This window comes from Mauremys mutica, chromosome 6 (genome assembly GCF_020497125.1).
Source record: "Mauremys mutica isolate MM-2020 ecotype Southern chromosome 6, ASM2049712v1, whole genome shotgun sequence".
NCBI classification, from domain to species: domain Eukaryota; kingdom Metazoa; phylum Chordata; order Testudines; family Geoemydidae; genus Mauremys; species Mauremys mutica.
In genome coordinates, this window is record NC_059077.1 from 116,571,038 (window position 1) to 116,593,586 (window position 22,549).

The 22,549-nt window shown below is 43.9% G+C and overlaps 1 long non-coding RNA gene across 1 annotated transcript in view; it reads right to left on the minus strand.

The window, feature by feature from the left end:
* Nucleotides 1-300: 300 nt before the first annotated feature.
* LOC123373185 overlaps nt 301-22,549 on the minus strand; it is a 102,993-nt gene continuing 80,744 nt past the window's right edge. The window contains exon 4 of the long non-coding RNA XR_006580602.1: nt 301-462. This is a non-coding gene — a long non-coding RNA (uncharacterized LOC123373185). The remainder of the gene's footprint in view (nt 463-22,549) is intronic.

Sequence of the window (22,549 nt, forward strand, 5' to 3'; positions counted from 1 at the left end):
TCCTATACTGCCCAGCCCTTTCCCAGACAATACAAATATATTAAGTCAATTATTCCCTTAAAGGAATAATATGCACACAACTTGTTATCCTAAATGGAGTTACCCAGACACTTCAACTTGAGCACACTGAATTAGATAAAACAATAAAACAAGGTTTATTAACTACAAAGGAGGTTTTAAGTGAGTACAAGCAATGAGGCATAACAGTCAGAAATGGTTACAAAAATAAAGATAAAACACTTACAGATGCCTAACTTAACAAACTACATTAGATTCAAAGCAAAGTTTTCTTACCCCATGCTTTCAGCAGTCTTACTGAAGATACTCTTTAGGTCAGGACCTCTCCCCAAGAGTCCATGCCTGCTTCCTTTATCTCTTCAGATGAAGTGAATTCAATAGGCAGGGAGATAGAGAGAAGTGCCTTGGGGTGTTGTCATTCCTTTTTATATCTTCAGTTCTCCTCTTGAAAAAAAAACAAAAAAACATTTCCAGCTGAGACCCAGGAGCCAAAGTGTCTATGTGGAAGGATGTTCCCTGCTGGTTTTTTTCACCTGTTTGAACTTCCTTTGTCTTCCCTTCCTGCTATTTACTACTTAAATGCAAATTACACAGAGCATACACTCCTTTGTTTCAGAGAGACCTGTTTGCCAGTTTCTGTTTGGGCAGGACTGTGGGGCTATAAGTTTTACCAGGACAATACTGACCAGCAAATCATGAGCTTTCAAAGGATACCTTACCAGGAATACTAGAAAGATTATTATAATAGTGGAGGGTATGAATATAGGGGTATATTGTGTCACCCTGGTACCAGCACATTAGTATCAGAGGTGTGGAGGGACAAAGGCAGAATATGGTGTAATCCCTACAGGCAATGGAAGGGTGAAACACAGCCAGATGAATAGTTTACAGAGGACCATGGGAATATAACTAAAAAAAAAGTACATATTGGTAAAATATCAGGAGCCTTTTCCTGACTTTGGGTCCATCAGGACTTCTCACATGCTTAATGATAAGCCGGTGGTTTACTAGATCAAGTCTATATCCCCTTACGGGATCTACTGCTTGATAGGAGACAGGAATCTCCATCCGTTCTTCCACTGGGGAGGGGTGCAACTCATTCTCTGTGAAAACAGCTGAGGTTTAGCCCCGCAAGCCCCAAGACTGACACAGATCTTAGGAGATCCCCGGACCTCTCCCCCATGTTTAGCAGAGGTGGGAAAGCAGCTTCCTCTTTCCCCGGCATCCCTTTACTTTAACCCCTGCAGATACATTCTAAACATATGCAATAACACAGTCAAGTCAAAACTGCAGCATGATATTTGTTCATTTATTGTCTAATGGCAGCTACTATAAATAAGGGCTATAGCTTATATATAAAAGTGCCATTAAATATAAGGGCTGCAGAATGGATTTGCAGCAGTTTATATTGAACACAAGCATATTCAACTTGCAGGCACAGAAGGTGTCTGTCATCTTGCTAGGATCAGAGCAGCTTAAGCATGAAGACACACATGTACCAAACATCAGTTGACCTCATTTCTCTTTCCCTGGGTAAGAGAAAGGATGGCCCAGAAATATAATTCTTGAAGACAGGATCAAAGAAATTATACACATACACAAAGAAAGGAAGGAAGCTCAAATGAAAACATTAGCTAGCTAACCATATGGCAAAGCCACAGGCAACTCTGCATTTCAAAGAAATAAAGGTCAGTAAAACTAAAACGGAGCCCTTGAGAACGATGCAGCCCAGACAGCTCGTCAGATGTAGGCACAGGAGAAGAAAAGGTGTTGGATGCAAGTAACATAAATAGTGTCATAATACCCACTCGTTTGGGGGTCAGATCAGCAGCTGGTGTAAAGGCCCTGTACTTAAGCGTGTGCCTAACTTTAAGCACATTGAAGTCAATGGGGTTACTCCTATGAGTAAAGTTAAGCTCACATGTAAATATCTTGCTAGTGTAACAGCTGGCATGAAATGCTGCAAGGGATCTATGGTACTATGCAGGGAAGGAGATGGCTAAGGCACGCCTGCTTACAACTCTGCCTGGGCTACCCATACCCGTGGTAGCAGCAAGTGAAGGAGAGCAGCCCCTGGGGTGCCACTCCATCCTCGCCCGCACATGTGGGTGCAGACCAAACAGCGATTTAGCTTCCCACCCCAATATTCCAGTCAGCATAACTGCACTGGGGAACATACGCTGCACCAGGTACAGACAGTTCAGGATCTGGGAAACTGGGAGGGGCAGCCATCAAGAATCCCTGTTGTTCTAGGTGCAGAACTCACATATAAAGAACATATATTTTCCCCCCAAAGATCTTACAGTTGTAAGTAATTTAAGATTAGCCACAGTTTCATCCTTGTGCATGTGCTGCTAACCAAGTTGCTATCTTATTGGAAATGTGGCATTTTGCAAATACAAAAATGGCTGAAAGAAAGCTGGATAATCGTGCACTCTTTTGTGGACAATTTTGCATTGCCCATCTCCCCTTTTTATGTTGAAATCCTCATCTCTACCTAACCAGAATCACACTGCATTTCTTTAGTATCTACATAGTTCGGAACATTAATATAAAAACATCAGACTAATGGTTTTGTGCCAAAATAACCTTATAGAAATAACTTCAATTAAAGGAAAGACAGATGCTGGCTGGCCTAATGAATTATAAAACTACCCCGACACCTGTGCAACACTAATTTGTCACACTGATAGATCAGATTTTTGTTAACATATGGCTGCAAAATGATTGCAAGGTTCGAAGCTTGTGTATTTGCTCTGGGTGCGATCTACAGTAATATAAATATACTGCGAGAATAGGTGCAATCATTTTAACCCTAGCATGACAGCTGGGGGAAAATACTATGAAATGTTCTTTTTGAGAGCATTACAATTTAAAAGTGAATTAATAATGAGTAGCCATGTCACCGGTTCATTACCAGTGGAGGTACCTGTTATCTTTAGCATGCATCTGGCCCAATAGCACTGTTAACATTAAAATCTAATGAACTGCACATGGACTAGCTGGACAGCTGTGTTTAGAAATTAAATTACAGGAGGAGAATTGAGCAACTGGTGGAATTATGAGTCTCAAAGAGGCAGGAATTATCTGGGAGGTAAGTGGGTTGATTACGATGCATAATTTTTATTTGTGCTTGTACAGAGTTACAAGAACAAATATTAACCATTACTGGGGGAGACTTTCAAAGGCAAACTAGGGGAAATTAGGTACTCAACTACCATTAAAGTCAATGGAAGATGGGTGCCTAATTACCCTTTGTTCCTTTGGAAACTCCCTGTTACCTTCCGAGTTATCTACTATACTATTGAGTGTTGATGCTCTTGAAAGGAAAAGTGAGGCAGGGTAGAGGCACCTTCCCTGGTGATGTTCATTAAGGATTAGATTTACCCTAGTGCGGTCTCTTGCAGAATGGTACAGGCTCAGACAAAGGCAATTCTCATATACATCAAGGCCCCTTTATACCACTCTGGCAATCCTTTCATTCCCATTAAGTAATTTCGGAAGGGATATTACACCCTGTGTTTCAGGGCTCAAGCCAGTCTCTAGTTATTAGAGACCAGGAGGAGACCAATGTGCGGGGGACAGATTATCCCACAGCTGCCTCCTATGGTGTTCTTACACCTTCCTCTGAACTGAAACATCTGGTGCTGGATCGACAAGATACTGGACTACCTGCACTTGGGCTCTGATCCAGGCTGGCAGTTCCTATGGTCAGTACAACAGCTGCTCCTGGCTCATACTGCTAGTGGCTCTAGCAGCAGTGTGAAGGGGAAGGGAAAGATGAGGAAAAGGCTGGCCCATTGTTCTATTCCGTCCTCACACCCGCAGCCAGTGGGGCTGGTTAGCAGTGGAGGGACAGGCATGCTTCACACCCTGACGGGATGTAAAATGGTGCCTCTGTTCCTTCTGCATGCCTGGGACTGCTTCTTCAGAAGGTGCAGCTCAATGGTGCCTCCAGTACAGCCAGGGCCTTAAGGGGGTGTTTGGTGGGTGCTGAAGTGAAAGGTATGCAGTGTGAAAACCAGCCGTTACCTCAGGATGGGATGTGCAATGAAAGGTGTTGCATAACACTGATCATTTGTACAGTTTGGTAAATAATCTGCACGTGTTTGAGACTGCCATGCCGGGAAAAGCACAAGTGGGCAGTAATGGCATGGGTAAATTGTCGGAAACCCTGTTCCATTCCCACGGGAAGGATACATTCCCAGTCCCCCATCTGAGGCAGCTGGTAGAATCCATATCAACAGCTCTACAGGGAACCAATGCTTATACTATCTATCTGAGGTACTTATATGATGCCTGTTACCACAGTGTCCGGTTATCTCAGAGTCTTCAATGTATTTATCATCACCACACCTCTGCGAAGTATTATCACCCCATTTTACAGAGAGGAAACAGACACAAAATGACTTGCCCCAGGTGACGCAAAGAGTGTGTGGCAGAGCTGGGACTTGAATCCCAGTCTCCTACATCCCAGCATAGGGCCCTAACTACAGGACCATCCTTCCTCTGGTAGTGTAGTGCAAGGAGGTTGGCACATTCAACAGAGAGCGGTTGGTTCTTTCACTGATTGTGCATATGTTATGACCAGTTAAGCAATGTATAGAATATCTTGATCAAAAGAAACCTAATTGGATGGGAATAACCTAATTTCATAACCAAATGAGAACCCGAGGGAATCAAATCTCTTCTCTGAACAATGAGGGCCAGATTTTCAGATGGCCTCACTGGGGTCTGCCAGATTCTGAGTTCTTCTAAAATGTTGCCCTGCAGATTCGGACAAAAGAGGGAGTTCTCCCTTTCTCCTTGCCTGAAAGGAGCAGTTAGGAGATACTGGTCTTGATCCAACTGCACTGTTGCAGGGATGATGGAGGAGGAGGAACAGTCAGGAAAGAAGTAGATAAAAACAAACGAATGAAAAGTAGGTAAGATAAAGAGAAGGCGAACTGGTTGTTTAGTTATGAGTGAGAGCAGATGTTGAGTGTTTTCTTATAGATGATATTCTATTGAGATTTTAACGTTAGCTTTGCAATGTGCTTCCATCTTTAAGGCGCCAATCCTCCAAACATGTATAGACATGCTTAATATCACAAAACACACACACATTTGTTGTCAGTGCAATAGCACTGTAACAGTGGAGACCTAATTTTCTGTGTCACGAAGCATTAAAGAGCCCGGCTTCTAGATGTTTCAAACACACAGGCATGGAAGGACTCTCTTTTTTCTGGGTCCATAAATTATAAAACATATAGGTTTACCCAGGGGTGAGAAAATCATAAAATATTCAGCAACATCTGTGTCATGTTATATGACATGCCTCTTCCATGAAAATATGTAACACATGCAGTGGCACTGTCTTGTTTCACTGGAGCCATTAGCCCAGAGTCGGAAACACACTGGATAAGGACAGGGATTGTACATTCCGTGACTCTCTTTAGCACCTGCTCCCTGAATTATCATTCCTTAAGATAGTCATAGCCATTGACAGGTTACCTGGGTTACTTAATGTGTCCTGTCTCTGAAACAGCTTTACAAGTTGGTTTGCACGGCTGGCATGAATTTCTCATGAGAATAATGAAATACTTTAGAGTAGCCAGAAAAGGTTGCTTCCAGACAATAAAAATCACTCAGATGATTTTTAAAATTCTATGTCCTCATTTTAAAAGTTTTCAAATACTGAAAACTTTCCTGCTGTAACTTGCTGCCTCCAGTGAGCACATATTCCTGCTCCACCAATTCAACACCAGCTAGAGTGAGAAAGGGGGTACCAGTGATTAGGACATTAGCCTGTGATTCAGGAGACTCCCGAGTTCAATTCTTTCCTCTGCTACAAGCTTCCTGTATGACCTTGGGCAAGTCACTTAGTCTCTCTGAGCCTCAGTTCCTCGTCCATAAAATGGGGTAACAGACCTGCACTCCCTGTTCTGAGGATAAGGCCATTACACATTGTGAAGTGCTCAGACACTATGAGAATGCGGGCCATGTAAGAACCTGAGATAGATGGATGGTTGAAATGTTGCCTCTTGTGTCCAGTCAGTCACTGGGAATAACAGTTGCTGCAGGATTTGGGGGCTAAAACAAAGAAATAATAATAATTAAAAGCTGGCACACTTGCCATTCGGCAATGTTAGATTTGTACAATGGGAAAAAAAAGTAAGTGTTTCAAAGGTGTCAGAAAATTCAGATAAGAAATGATGCACATGCATATTTTCGTGAGATGACGTCTTGCTTCTCATGAAGAAAGATGTTGAATTTTAGTCTCAGTCCATTTGAAAAGGCAGCGAAAGCTCAGCTACTGGTAGAAGCCTTATTAAAAAAAAATACTACAGTAATTAGCCCCCAACCGGTAGTACCTATAACTGCAGTGTTTTGGGCCAGAGCTTTAGAATAGAGGTATTGAAATAAAGGGAGGTCTTTCGCTATTCCCAGCCAGGATCCATTCTCTTACTGCAAATGCTGTATTATCTAATATAACTTCCTACTAATGTATTTTAGAGTAGGTTTGTTTGATGCAAGTTACTGCAAGGGAACAGAAAAAACAAAGTTTTGAATGGTCCCTTAGTGGCAGCCTAATTTTCGAGAAATTCTCAACAGTAGCTATTCAAACAGAACAAGCTTGTTTTTCCCAATCCACAGGGATCACCCTCTCCACCAAAGCAGCTTGTTTAAATAGCTGGCACAGCGGAGAGAGAGAAATTCTCAGGGTGAAGCAAAACAAATTAAGTTGTCAGCAAGTGATGGGCTTCTGTCTGAAAACTTCCCTGAGTTAAGTGTTTGCTGCAGTCGAAGGTTCATATACAGCTCAGTCCTACTGATGTGACACTCCTAAACCAGAGGGCTGTCTCAACCTGGAGCATTTTATTCACCTTTTTTCCAGAATACACGCACACAAAAACACACACAGTACAGCCACTCTTTGAGCTGGAGGAGACATACCTGCCTTAACTCTGATCAAGCTAGCGCACTGAAAATAGACACCAATTGGCAATGCTAGGTACACACTCTCTGCGGTTAGCCCGTCCGGCTGCCAGGGCCACACGGCTGCCCTCTATTTTTCAGACCGAATGCAATTGTGTCTCCTTGAGCAGGAATTTACAGAACCAGCTCAAAGTATAGCCATAATCACCATCTACACACACCCCGTAGCTGCAATGCTTTTCCCAGGAGCATCAGACTCTGCGGTAAAGACCATACACCGCTTGCCAGAGCGGGGTCTTTCTGACCTCTTCAGCAGGGTTCTAAACCGTAAACCAGTGGCTAGAGGGCTAGCCTGTGCTAGAATAGATGTGGGTTTGATTCCTGCTCTTGTGCGAGGGCGGGAAATCAGTGGGAGGTAAGCACCAAGCTACCTTTGAGGGTCTGAGCCTTAGCGTGTCTGTCCCTTAGTACCAATAGCACTTCCCCACTTTGCATGGATGTTGAGAAGATAACTCCATCAAAAAGATTGAGGCACTCATGAGAGCCCCATCACCGCACAACAGACAGAGACAGTGTGCTAGGAAAATAGCTGTGGCTTTCCATCCAGTTCTGAGTAAAACTGACTCTCTGCACACACACACAAAAAGCTGTGCATGCACTGACCAACATGTTATAACTTTTGAGTGATGCACGGAGAGCCCCCTAAGGATGCTGACCATGTCAGATCAGACACGCAAGTGGTCTTGATCCTGCTGTCAATGAAGTTAGCGAGAAAAAAAATCTCTTGAGCTAATCTAAGATTACAGAACATTTATTAATTCTTCTTCATCAACAAGTTTTATGAATATTTATGGTTTGATCCCTCTATTGACTTCAGACAGAGCAGGATCAGCCCCTTTGTGTTATGTTTTATTTGTTAGCTTCCCTAATAGTCCGATTAGAGACGCAACATCATCCAGCGCATAACTGGGCAGGGACTCATGAGACCTGGGTTCTGTTCCTGGCTCCACTAGCTAGATGACTGTGGGCAAGTCAACTCATAGCATGTATTTCCTCTTTGATCCTTATTTTTGTCATATCTAGTTAGACTATAATAACTTGCAGGTAGGGACTGTGTTGTGTCTTTAGCACAAATGGGCCATGGTATCAGTTAGGGCTCTGGGCATTACTGAAATATTAAATAATGATTTCTGTTGAAATAACAACATGCTAGAAGGGCAATAACACAGATTCCGTAGCCCATTAGTATCGCATTCACGGTATTTGAACTGCTTGGATAGTTTGGGAGCAGCTAACTGTAGTGATTAGCTGAAAATCTATGATTTGCAGTGCCTTGTGGAAAGCTGTCAGGCTGAGGATTTTAATTTTGTTTTGATCTGGAAACTGAACTCAGCTTCGAGGCAAAGGTCATGTCAATGAGAAGTGGACTTAAATACTTGAAAGCCTCAAGATTGCTCATGTTTTACAGCAAGTCAATGAAGCTTAAGACCTGTTCATGAACCTGCTCTTCAGCAGACAGTTCCCATATACTTTCCTCCCAGCATCATGCTAGATGACGACACCTTGCAGTCAAACAAAGAAACAGTCTGTCTGCATTATTATAGTTAGCCTGGGGAGGACTAGATTTTTTGGTAAATGTCAATTTCACTGTACACACAAATGGATTGAAAAAATATTTCCATAGATAACTGAAATTTACAGGTAGTCAAAGTAAGAACAATGCTGCTTAAGAACTTATTAGAGCCTGATGTAAGGATATTTACTCTGTATATTTTGACATGTGATGTTAGCAAATTGTGTTTTAATGGCTATAAACTTTAACTTTTGAGCCCTCTGCAATTGTCTGACCTCCCATAATTTAATGCAGTTATGCAAACTTCAATTGATAAAAAATTTAAATGCTTAAAATAAACTTTGATATTACCTGTTAAAATCCTTACAAAAAATAAAAATTGAATTCTGCCAAATCTAATTGTGTTTGATATCTGCAGGAGAGAGAGCACAAGCTACAAGATCTGCAATCATTAGAAATGGAGTTACTGAGTTCGATAAAATAACTGGAACCTTCTTCTAAAACTCAGAATAAAGCAAACCCACACTGTGGGTGAGGTTAAAATAATAATACTCTCTCGTTATTTTTGGGAACCTCCCCACTGCCGGATTCTGACTGGCAGAGGGAGTGATGAAACATTCTTTGGTCTCATGCTATTCCCAGCTTACTCAGAAACAGGAAGCATTAGAAATCTTGTAAGTAAAACCATTCTGATAGGATTTCAAGGGTGTTTGTTTGTTTTTTAAATAGATTCAGGCCATGTGGATAGTTCAGATAAGGGGACAGGTTCACGCCATAGAGTCTCTTCTAAATTAGGGCTGGGATTTTCAGATGTCCTAGGAGTGTTAGGTGCCCAGCTCCCATTGTGACAATATTGAGGTAGGCACATAACTCCCTTGGGCCCTTTTGCAAATCCTAGCCTAGATTACTGTAATGCATTCTACCTATAAAGAGCATTTGCAACCTACAGCTAATGCAGTGGGTATCTGCCTGCCTCTTAGGTGCAGTTAGCCACGGGGAACATGTTTCACCAGCCCTCCAACGGTTCAAGGTATTGATTAAAGCCTACTGTTGGTTGGCTTTAATCTAGATGGTTTGGGTCCTGGCTACCCAAATGACCACTTCTCCCCTATACAACAATCCCAGCCATTGGACAACTCAGGCACTGGAGCAGCTCAAAGACTTAACATCTGGGGACATGGTGTAGCTAGTGGGATCCCATATACTGTCACATAGACCATGTCTGTTGACCTCAAATGCCTTGCACAAGGGCCACTTCTCTTCTCTGAGTGGATCAGAGTTTCATTTTTTTGGAAGTGTTGTTTCCTTTTTGGTCCGAGAAGTAGTAAAAATTGGAATTTTTATTGCATAGTCATATGCTGAGTAAGTAGATGCATCTTTCAGATTAACAAATAAAGCAGGCATATACACCACTAAAAATAGGATTATGCCCATTTGTGGGAATTTCTGTGCTGGCCCAGTGGCCAGGAACTGCTGAGACCTATGAAAGTACTACTGCAGCTACTAACACTGGCAACCTGTGTGCTCCTGGCCTCCTTCAATGTGCAGCCCTCAGGCAAACCTCCCTCCCTTTAAAGAGGCAGGTTGCCAAGGAGGGATGTGCTGCCAGCATTTGGAGGGCTAGCTGTTCCCAAGGCTCTGCACCTTGCAGGCTGGAAACAGGCTGGGGTCACATTTGCTATTCATTTTATTTGCGGTATGGAGACAGCAGCAAAGGTGCCACTACATAATACTGGATTTGGTAGGGGGACGGGATCACGTGGGCTGGCCATGTTAGCAACCAAATCACTGCTCTTTAGTAACTGAATCTCCCCTCCTATGCACAGCTATCTGCATGGGTATGGTACTTCTGTGTTAGCAGCAGGCAGCACTGCTAGCAAGGAACATCTGTGACTGTTGATACACAGCCAAACCAATGGCCATCAGGACAGAATGTCTCAAATGTTACTTGACCATTTTGGAACCTTAAGAGGTTGAAAGAGCCAGTTTCTGCCATGCTACAGACTGACGTGAGCTTCCAGCCTTATGCTTCTCTAATTAAGAGGCACGGTCTCAACCTAAAAGCTTTGATAAGCCAGAGCCCTTTCAGCAGTAGCAAGCTGAAGCAATTCTTTTTCCTCTCTCTTTCTGGTTTGTAGGTGTCATGCTTGAACAATGCAAAGGGAGCAATGTTTTTCCAATTATCATTAAAACTGGAAGTGCAGCCTGTGACACACACACACAATTCTTTTAGACATCTTACTACCGAAGCAAGCCAGTCAAGATCTAACGGGCATTCCCCCAGTTTATCACTGAATCCACTCAGACAGGCATAACATTCCTTCCTTCTTCTGAAAACAAAAGCTAGCCCAAATCATTTCCAGCCTGGTCCTTACAACCAAACCCCGGGATCATTGTAAGAGAGGGGCAACACACACCAATGTGCACAGGACCTAGCTTTTGGAAAGTAAGCCTCCCGCCCCCAGTCCAGCAAAGCATACAACTTTACAGCACATGATAATCCCATTAAGGTCAGTAAGACTATTCACATGCTTAAAGATAAACATGCACATAAATGTTTTGCTGAGTTGGGTCCTAGGAACAGATCTGTACAGGACTCATCGCTACATGATCAGTAAAGTCAAGTTCCCCTCTATTTTACTAGGAACGAGCATTTTATACATCTCAGAATTGTCCAGAGGAAAGCCACTAACATTCTAAATACCTCCAATAGCCGTGAGACAGGCTCTTGTCCCTTTCACTGAATAGCGTGGTCTCCCTCAGCTATTGGTTTCCTCTCTGCTGCACTGTCAGTCTGTAACTACCAACACAATGTTGACGCGCGATACTGAAAGGAAAGAGACGCGTGCCACATGCTGCAGCCTGAGACAAGGGTAACCAACGTGTCTACAGGATAGATACTGCTGAGTCACAGGGAGGAGAATTAACCAAAATTGATCAGTCCAGTCCACCAGATGACAGGTGGTCATCTGTATGATTTTAACAGGCATACAATATGGATGTTGCCCAAGATGATTTAAATATGTTGCTTTATATTCTAGGCAGATCCGAACAGACTATGAAGCCTGCTTGGCCAACCTCTAGTTCATGAAAACTCCTCCCTACGTATCAAATCTAGGTATCACCTAGACTTTTATCCAGTACTAATGATTGTAACACTATACTGAAGTGCCCTCAATTAAATGCATTTGCTTTTGTCTCACATAGAGCTGAGACAAGACAGTAACCATGCATGCAAATTCCCTTAACGTTCAGGTGTGGGATTAACGGAACTTGGATCCAAACCATGCTCTGGTTTGAGCTTTTGAAACAAACTTGAATCGTAATGTTTTGCACAACCACCAGCAGTTCCCCCCACACAAACTACACCTCATTTTGACCCTCTGTATTAAAAGTGAAACTATATAAAAATGGACTTTTGGAGTTAAATCCTGTTTGAGCTGAAGGATGGTTCAGCAGTTAGGGTTTTAATCCAGGATTGAGGCAATTTAAATTCAACTCCCTACTCCACCGTAGATTTCTTACGGAACCTTGGCCAAATCACTTAGTCTCTCAGCCTCAGTTCCCCATGTGTGAGTGAGATGGGGGAAATAGCACTTCCCTACCTCACAGGGGTGTTGTGAGGACATTGCAGCTTGTGGAGAACTCAAAACTATAATAATGGGAGCCATGAAGTACCATGGACAGCGACTCTGGTCTTTGTTTACCCCTTAAAGACTCCATCAGTAGTTACCAGACTGTAATCTGGATGAGAATGTCACTAACTTCTGTAGAATGAACTTTTGAGGACTCCAAATATCAGATATCTTTTAAATGCAGGCTGGCAGTCTAAAGCAGGCTTGCATTTTCTATATGGTCCTCCAGAACTGGATCCCTGGAGTGCTGTCTTCTCACCGGAGGTGTTTTTCCAACTACTCTTTTCTTCTTGGAATGCAGTCTTTTCAATGTATCAGAGGGGTAGCAGTGTTAGTCTGGATCTGTAAAAGCAGCAAAGAGTCCTGTGGCACCTTATAGACTAACAGACGTATTGGAGCATGAGCGTTCATGGGTGAATACCCACTTTGTCAGATGCATTTCCACTACATGCATCCGACAAAGTGGGTATTCACCCATGAAAGCTCATGCTCCAATACGTCTGTTAGTCTATAAGGTGCCATGGGACTCTTTGCTGCTTTTTGAGTCTTTTCAATGCTTTCTGACTGCAAAACTCCTACTTCCCAGAAGATTGTTTGATGAAACCTTTGGATAAATTGGGTTGAACTGCACTTTAGTGTGTATTAATGCCCTATTGATAAAATTCAATTAAGTGCACTAATGTTTTTAAGCCTGTGTGAATATGTAATCGCTTATATTCTAGATGATTCAATAGCCACTCCACTGAATAATAATACTGCCTTCTTTCCTATCAGGTAGTGGATACCTATCCACTGACATAGGAGATTTTCTAAATCCTAACTGGACTAATGGCAATAAATTGAGACTGTCTGAGTGATGCCAATGCCACCTCAAGCGAGTTCTCTTTTATAAGCAAAATATTTATCACTTGCTCGCCAATCTGTTATTCAGCGACAACTCTCTTCACAAAGCTAGCAAGAAACAAATCAGTGCAGAGAAGCTAAATAGGTCAAATGTCATTCACTGTCTCGAAAAACAGTTCTTCAAAACATCACAGGGATTTTTACCAAGATATTAGCTTAATTACCATACGAATTGCTAGAGCTCAATAAAGTAATGAGTCTGGTAATGAGAGCTGGCCAGAATGTTTCAATTTGGAAATGCTGCCATGATGCCTCCTAAGAGGTGGAGATCAGATGCCTCATAGTCCCAGTTATGCTCTCGAGCTTTGGGTCCCTGTTTGGGCTAAGTCTCCCATGCTGCAATACGGCCTCCCCCCTTGGAAAGGGGAAGCAGTGCATCATGGGAGTCCCTGTGTCATGGGAAACATGGCATCCTGTGACCGCTTTTCCAAAGAGAAATACTTCAGTTTTTGGCTGAAAAAAAATATTTTTGTGGACAAAAAGTCTATTTTTTTCCATGAAAGTAGAGATGTTGAAAAATGTCGTTTAATCAAATACCTAATTCTCCATTGAAAAGATAGCTGATGGTAAGTTTTTGGCCAGCCCTAGTTTCATCGGTGTTTCCATTGGAATCCTTGATTTTCTCAGAAACGTCTATAATTTGACCATAAATATGTTCTCATTTAATTGCCATAAAATGGCCCAGGATGGGTTTTAATTTTAACATACATGCAAATGTTACAGAAGTGGTTGCCAGTTCTTTCAATGTTACCAGAATATTTGGTATTGCTCTTAAAGCACCAGCTCCTGGAGTCATGTGAGAATCTCTGCTTTTATTATAGTAAGTTTCTAGCGCTCATGGTTGTAGAGAAAATATTGGAAATGTGATCTCTAAAGTCACAAAAAAACAGAAGGCAAATAAGAAACCCAAATGTATTAATTTTTTAAGTCTAGTGATTTTGGGGTCTTGACTCACAATTTTGGGTAGGCAATACTGAAACAACTGAACTAGGTGTGACTGGACTTCCAGTGGGTGAAGCGATTCATTTTAGATATATATATATATACAGAGAGAGAGAGAGAGAGAGAGAGAGAGAGAACTGAAGCACGTGGACTTATCTGTAACAAGTCAGGCCACTAGTCCATGCAAAAATCTATGTTCAGTTACTACTGTTGTATGCAACAAACAAACAGTATCTGAGTGGGCACCTAAATAACTATTTACATTTTCAGTTATACACAGATGTAGGCAAAGACCAGCACGCACAAATGGACCTCCATTTATTTTTTAAACGTTCAATAAGTTTCAAAGCACATTGGGATGAAAGGTCTTCTATAAATACAAGCTGTTATAAGAACACTACATTGTCTTATGTTTTACTTCTATGTATGAGTATTAATATTCATACAGTTTTCCCATACACAAAGGCAGTTAAAGGGAGAAGAAGTGTCCTTGTCCCAAATAGGCAGGGGTCAACAGCACTGAATTCTGGCAATATGGAAAAAATGAAATGCCACCAAGTCTCCATACAAATGAACAAATAACTGAGAGAGAAGTGACCTGTTGGCAGCCAAAAACCTGAAACACTCATAGAGGCATTTTGTATCTGGCTAACTTATATAGTCCCCATTTCCATAGCATGAGTGTCCCAACACCCTTCTGAGTGCACCTGATAGTCCAATCACTGCTGCCGCAACATCCTCATGTATTGGGTGCAAGAAAACACATAACATGCAATACCAACTTTGGCTGGTGTGTTATTCATCATAACCATAACCCTCCGTTAGTATGAAATACCTTTATCCCCATTTTACAGATGAGCAATGGAAGCCTGGAGGGACTGGGAAGTCTATAGCAAGCAGAGAACCCAGGTCAAATAAGTGCCAGGCTAGCCTCCTAACCACTAGACAAGCCTTCCTCTCATAGTAGTCTGTCTCAGGTCCTAAATCCATCCACCCTCTGTAGAACCCATCTGCTTCTACTGCCTGGTGTAGGGTGGGGGAGCAGGATGCCATGATTACTTATGATTACTGGGCAGCAGTTCTGCAGAAAAGGACCTAGGGGTTACGGTGGACGAAAAGCTGAATATGAGTCAACAGTGTGCCCTTGTAGCCAAGAAGGCTAATGGCATTTTGGGTTGTATAAGTAGGGGCATTTCCAGCAGATTGAGGGATGTGATCATTCCCCTCTATTCAGCACTGGTGAGGCCTCATCTGGAGTACTGTGTCCAGTTTTGGGCCCCACACTACAAGAAGGATGTGGATAAATTAGAGAGAGTCCAGCGGAGGGCAACAACAATGATTAGGGGGCTGGAACACATGACTTATGAGGAGAGGCTGAGGGAACTGGGATTGTTTAGCCTGCAGAAGAGAAGAATGAGGGGGGATTTGATAGCTGCTTTCAACTGCCTGAAAGGGGCTTCCAAAGAGGATGGATCTAGACTGTTCTCAGTGGTAGAAGATGACAGAACAAGGAGTAATGGTCTCAAGTTGCAGAGGGGGAGGTTTAGGTTGGATATTAGGAAAAACTTTTTCACCAGTAGAGTGGTGAAGAACTGGAATGGGTTACCTAGGGAGGTGGTGGAATCTCCTTCCTTAGAGGTTTTTAAGGTCAGGCTTGACAAAGCCCTGGCTGGGATGATTTAGTTGGGTTTGGTCCTGCTTTGAGCAGGGGGTTGGACTAGATGACCTCCTGAGGTCCCTTCCAACCCTGAGATTCTATGATTACTGTTATGCTAATCCCAACTGCAAAAGGAGATTCATCCTACCTCCCACCCTTTCCTCTCCTGCACTGTCCCTCCCCCTTAACAAGTCTCAGACAAAGGTCCTCTCCCAACAGGAAGACACCTTCTGCTCCCTGCCACTGCACCTCTTTCTTTTCTATTAGGGTTCCCCTCCCACCCTTTTGTCAGCTTCGCAGGGCAGGGACTGTCTCTCACTAGGTATATGTGCAGCATAATGAGACCCCAGCTCAGTTAGGCTTCTATGCATGATCACAACCACCACCACCTTCAGGACTGGCCAGTCCTTGGGCAGAAAAGGGTTAGGTAAAGGGGTAAGGGGTCGTCTGTGTCTCTGTGCGGCTCCCTAAAACGGGATTGTCCTGTCCCAGTGCTACTGCAACATGCTGATGCATCAGGTCAAGAAAACTTATATCATGCAGTTCCACTTTTGTATGGTGCATTATTCATAATAGCCATGACCTCTAGTTTGCGTATTCCATTGCATCAGCGTGATTTGACAACTGTTGTTTGTTCCTCCGGGGAGCTCAATGCTTTAGTTCTACTTAAGCCATCTGAGCGAAGCTGTCCCCAGGCTTGTTTTTTCCTGTAACCTGTGGCCTTATGCAATGGTGCATGGCATAAATCTCTCCTAAAATGCCTGCACAGTTTGACTTTACAGAGGGGAAAAATCGTAAATACATGAATTTTCTCATATCTTTGTTGTGCTGAATGCTGGGGCTGCTTCTGCAGAACTAAGCTGTCGCTATCGGGCAAACAGAAGATGGGCTGGTCCTTCCTGGTAATATGTGCCCATGGCATGCCCACGACTAGGAGAATGATGGAGAGAAATGAATGACAGTTACAAAACATGCAATTGAATAGTGACGTATGGAGATTTTTGCCAGGATTCAATTAAATATCCATAGCAACCATACAATATGTCATTTAGATAAAGTACAAGACATACAGAGGAAAATGGGTAGAGACGGTGTCTTAAAAAAAGGCATTTCCCGGCTAAGCATTAAATTTATATTTACAAGCTTATAAACTATCTAGGCTGAACAGCTGGAAAAGCTTCCTAACAGCAAGATCTAACCTAATATGGAACAGTCTCCTCTGGGAAGCAGTAGATGCTCCCTACTTCAAGGGATGCACTCTCAAGTTTTCGACTCTTGTGCCTTCAAACACATGAGTTCATTAGGCCCAAAAGATTACCATTTGCATGCGCAGTTCCTGGAATCCTGGGTACTAATACTCTCCAACCGTGATCTTGTGAATACAGGCTTTTGCATACATCCATAAAAAATTTACCCTCCCTACCGTTTCAGATATGTAAGCCCTACATTGTATGGGTAAACACCACCCTTATAAATGAGATTAGCCTAGAAAACCGGACTGGAGAAATCAGTAAACCATATTCTGTAGAGAACAACACTTAATTGTCCAAGGACACAGGGGCTGGACTAGATGACTTAAGGAGGCAGTGTGATCTAGGCAGTGTGCGTGGGGGCTCCACACTGGCAGAGAAGCAGGGTGTGATGTACTCGTGGAGGAGGGTGGAGGAGGACAGGGGGTATCAGGAGGGTTGTGGGAGAAGAGGTGCAGGGGAAGGGGGAGGCGAGGGAGGAGAGGACTGGGGGAGGGTACAAGGGGAGAGGTGCGGGTGAAGGGAGGGTACAAGGGGAAGGGGTGTGACAAAGGAGCGATGGGGGGAGGTACAAGTGAAGAGGCTGGGAGCGGGATGGGGGGTGCAAGGGCTGAGAGGGGCAGGCGCTGACAGCTGCTTCCCCAGCCCCGTGCAGGCAGAGCCGAGAGGACGGACACTGACCCCCAGGTGCCCGAGCCGCGGGGGTCCCCTGGCAGAGCAGTAATCCTGCTGCCCCACTCGGAGCCGGGCTCTGCCTCTCCCCACCCCGGGCACTGTGGGGGCTCGGGGCAGGCAGCGCAGGGCTGAGGCGGGGGAGGTGCGCAGCAGGCTGGGTCTGGGGGCAGGAGGGGGCAGCTCCCTGGCAGCTCGGGCTGCCCAGCCACTCGCCCTGTCAGCGCGCGAGCCGGGATCCGCGCCCCCTGCCCAGCCCGGCGGCGCCCAGCACAGCCCCCTCAGGCAGGGAAACGCCGTGCCGCCCTGGGGAGACTCAGAGCAGCCGCGGTGGTGGCAGCAGGACCCCTCCTCCCTCCCTGCATCCCAGGCCCCGCTTCCCTCCCTCCCTGTCTCCTCACACACTCCGGGAGCCCCTCTCGCTGCCACAGCCTGGGCTTGGCTCCAGGGGACGATGCTCTTGCTCTCCAGAGGCAGGGCTCTGGCCAGGGCCAGCTCCCGGCTTTTTGCCACCCCAAGCACAAAAAAAAAGGGGGGGGGCAGAGTGTCACCCCAAGCACATGCTTGGAGCGCTGGTGCCTAGAGTCAGCCCTGTGTACACACCTAGTGCTGTGGAGCCCTGTCCTTACAAATTAATGTCTGACTGTGTTACAATACAATTAATAAGCCTTCTCCAACTAACTTCTAGAATGTTATAACGCTATGATACTTTTCTCAGTTGATAATATATTGCCTGCATTCCAGTCTAATGGACACAGGTTGGTAGCCTCTTAGTTATGAAGTGTTTAGTATTAAAAACAAAGTAACACATAATTAGCTCATTGTTGCTCCAGCAACAAGAATCAAAGGCAAAAGTCTACTAACACATTTCTAACAGATTTGTAGGAGGCGATTTGCTGTACCAGGATGATCAGGGAGTTCCACGCTGCCCTTACGCATGAAGTTCTTGTGAGAAGGGAAGTTAGAAGAGAGACTCCTACAAGGGAGTGATATGGTCTGACAGGTGGGCAGGGATGGTGATTTTGACACCACCATGTTGGAATGACCCAAGAGAAGCACGATGGGAAGCAGGAAGCCAGAGTGAAAGAACAAACAGTAGTTGAGATAGAGAAGCATAAAAAAAGACCGCTGTGTTCCCTGATATGCAGTAAGCATTACCACACAAACTATTTATTAGTGTAAATATCGAAGATTCAAAGAGGAAATATTAAAAGGTTACTTGCCCTCGGGAGACATAAGGATATTTGCCAAACGTAAATAGACTACTGAACTGCAACCAAATGCTATGATGAAGCTTTCTATTGAATCTTTTGGCAGTTTCATTCCTGTAATGGCCAGATGCCCAAGCAAAACATGCTGCACAGTCATATTTCTCCCAGAAGCCCTGTCATTTAATATTACAAAGTGACCAGTGGTCTCATAAAAATCGTCAAGAAGTGCTGATTCTTTAAAAAAAGATGGTTGATGCTTCCAGCAGCCACTTTGTTATGGCTCTACATAAAATGTTAATGCCATGACACCTGGAGAAGGCTTAAATCATTATAATGAAATAGCAACAATTATTCAACCAGTTCATCTAAGTGTCTTCTATCACAGAAGCTTTTATCGGTAGTTTTAATAAGATTAAATTATTGAAATAAAAATGTATAATTTTCCCCCAGACTTAATCATATCCTGTTACATCTCTCTGTCTAGAAACTCAGATCGTTCTCATCATGTTTTATCGGCACACCTCCCAGATATTAAAAAATAGAAATAAGAATTACTTTCTCTCACACTTTCCTTTTCTTCCTGTAAGAGAAACACTTCAAAGAGATTCTGCTCCCACTGAAATCAATCAGCACTATCAGTCCCTCAAACTATCCAAAACATCACTCCTTAACAACTAGAGCAAGTCTAAAAGAAAGGACAAAATTGTGGAAAATTCTGGCATTGTTTTCATTTCACAAAGCTAAAAATTGAACCAGTTTTTCAGAATTTTTTGCAAAACACATTTTAATCAAAATGTATTGTTTGCCAGATGCCTCATTAGGAAGCAAAATTTTAATCATTATTTTAATACCATTTCAAGTAAAAGATTTCAAATAAATTTCAAAGGGTTTAAAAATAAAGATTTTACAAACACACACAGAACTGAAGAAAGGCTTTGTTTCAAGTATAAAATGCATCTTTAAAAAATTGACCAACTAATATTTTTGCTTACATTTCTTCAAAAAATAATTTCTTAAAATGTAGTTGGCAGTTAGTTTAAGGAGATTGGGCTATGTGAAAATGGTAGCAACCCACATGGGACCAAGAAGAAAAGTATAGGTTGCAGATAGGAAGACTTTGGAGAGGCACCAGGTGGTGTAAATAGGTTCCCAAGAGGAAATGTGAAAGTATGATTATGTATCAGAAGTTAGAGAATTCCACAGTCAGGAAACGATTGGTAGGAGAGTACCACATTTACAGAGAAAGGAAAAAAGCCTGACAGTTTCACTGTCTCTCTTTATGATCACACCCAGAACATCAGAAGTCAATCACATGACAAGCTACAGTGGAAACAGCCCTGTAAATAGTTGCTTTAATATAGAGACAGCTTGTCTTGTAATTACATTGAGTTATCATGTAATTACACAGGTATGCAGTACCGAAAAAGGTAACAAGCTCCTCTTTAGCTGGAGAGAGGCAAAGGGCTTGCCTACACAAACAGATCATTCACAGCAAACTGGGATGTGAATCTACCTCACTGCAGGCTAACTGCCTGCGTGGACCCTGGTGATGTTCGTGAACAGTTAATGAGCTTTGATCTGGTCCTTTTTGAACCAGGATTAAATCAAAGCATGTTAACAAACCGTTAACCTCCATCACCAGGGTTCACACAGGCAGTTAGTCCATGGTGGGATAATGTATGGTAGATTCACAGCCCACCTTGTCATGAACTAATTGTTCATGTAGACAAGCCCAAAGAAAAATTAGGGACAAAACTCAGGGTAATGTCAGGCCAAGTTTACACTACAGAATTACTTTGGTACAACTATGTTGCTCAGGAGTGTGAAACATCCACACCCCTGAATGTTGTAGTTATACTGACCAAAGAACTGGTGTAGACAGGCAGGAGCTTCTCCCATCCACACAGCTACACTGCCTCTCACAGAGGTGGATTAACCAGTGACAGGAGAGCTCTCTACCATTGCTGTCGTGTCTCTTCACTAAAGCGCTACAGCTGCGCCAGTGCAGTATTTTAAGTATAGACCTGCCCTTAGTGATCCATTTTTTTTTCAGATGTCACAACAAAAAACCCACCCACTTTTGCTTTCAAAGTAAATCTAGCAAAAAATAATGTTCCAAGTCAGAGTAAAAGGGAGACTAAAATAGGACTTTGTAGAGAAAACTGGTTGCAACCATTAGTACCTTTTAAGTATTCTTCCACGACTGGGAATGAGGCATTTCTATAGGCCCCCACACTTTAAATTCCCTCGTCCCCTCATTCATTGCTGGAGAAGTTCTAACACTATTTGGATGTTCAGCAGTTAAATCGCTGCTCCCATGAAAGCTTGGGAAATCCTTCCAGCAGGGTCACTATTTAGAAAAAGACAATTATGATGATAAAAGTTCTTGTCAGGCTCCTTAATCTGAGAAGATCTTATCTGAAAACCATAGAGATTTTCAAAGAGAAAACAGATGCAGGCCTTAAGAAATAAGATGGTAAAAAAGCCCAGCGCTTACAATGAAAGCAGCAGTATTAGCACTTTGGGCAACAAACTTTGTGCTATCAAATAGGTTAGAGAGAGATTTAGATGCAGTCATCAGCTACATTGCAGCAATCAGCCAGGTGTCCTAGCCACTGCCAATGGACTCTCAATTCTTCTGCTTGTTGCATTTAGCTATTTAGTCATCCTTTGCAGGAACTTAGCATAACTAAGGCAAGCCGGGAGGGGTAGGCAGCTATCGCATGAGGTGAGTTTGCCTCTACGCCCTCTCCGAAACGCTGGGGTAAGTGTCCGTGAAAATGAACTTTTGGGTGTGGAACTCGAGACCAGGAGGTGGAAGGCACCGCCCCACGCACTCTGAGGTGGATGTCCGGCTCACGGCTTTATGATTGTGAATCCCACTTCTGGCATTTTCCCTAATTGACGTTGGTTCTGTGTTGTGTCGATGGAAAGGAACCCCTAGATATTGAACCCAGCCCTGGTTGCTGTTGGCTCCACCCGACAGAAGGGTTATGCTCAGATAACCCCTTCAAACAAACACATGGGCTGGGGCGTGGCGGAGGAGGAACGCAATATTTTAGGGAAGTTGAATGTCATTAGAGATGCCCCCTCTCCCTTCCAGGGGCATGGAGGAGTTCCCACTTGGCAATGGCACCACCGCCAGTGTGGTTTTCCTGCTGCCACTGGCCCCTGGGCCATGACTTTATGATACGACCCTTTTGATGGGACTATCAACTGTGGATGATGAGCTCTGATTGCTACAGTGACATTAATCTACATACAATACGGAAGGGCACCCTGCTGCACCAAGCACTTGCTTCCCGTCACTTTCTCCCTGGCTACTCCCCCTGTTTTAACACAACCTGTTAGCTAAGCTCAGTCATTGTGGGGTAAACAGCAATGGCTGCATAAAGCAGAGCAGAGCAGGAGGCGGAGGGGGTGGGGCAGGGGTGAAAGTAACAAAGCACTTACCGATACGGGGGCCGGCTCCAGCCCCCAGAAGGGGCGGGGCCTTGGGTGGAAGGGGCGGGGCTGGGGGTCAGCCTCTGCCAGTCAGCCCATCCGCCCTGCCTGGCCCGCACCGCCCGGGGCTCCAGCGGCGATTTAAAGGTCCCAGGGCTCTGGCTGCGGCAGCGGTGGCTGGAACCCCAGGACCTTTTAAATCGTGGCCCCAGGGCAGCTGCTCCTTTTGCCTCCGCCCACGTCGGCGGCCCTGCCGACGGGGGGCACAAAAGGGGCAGCAATGCTGAAGTGCTGCCATGGCAGCACTTTGACGTCAGCTGAGTACG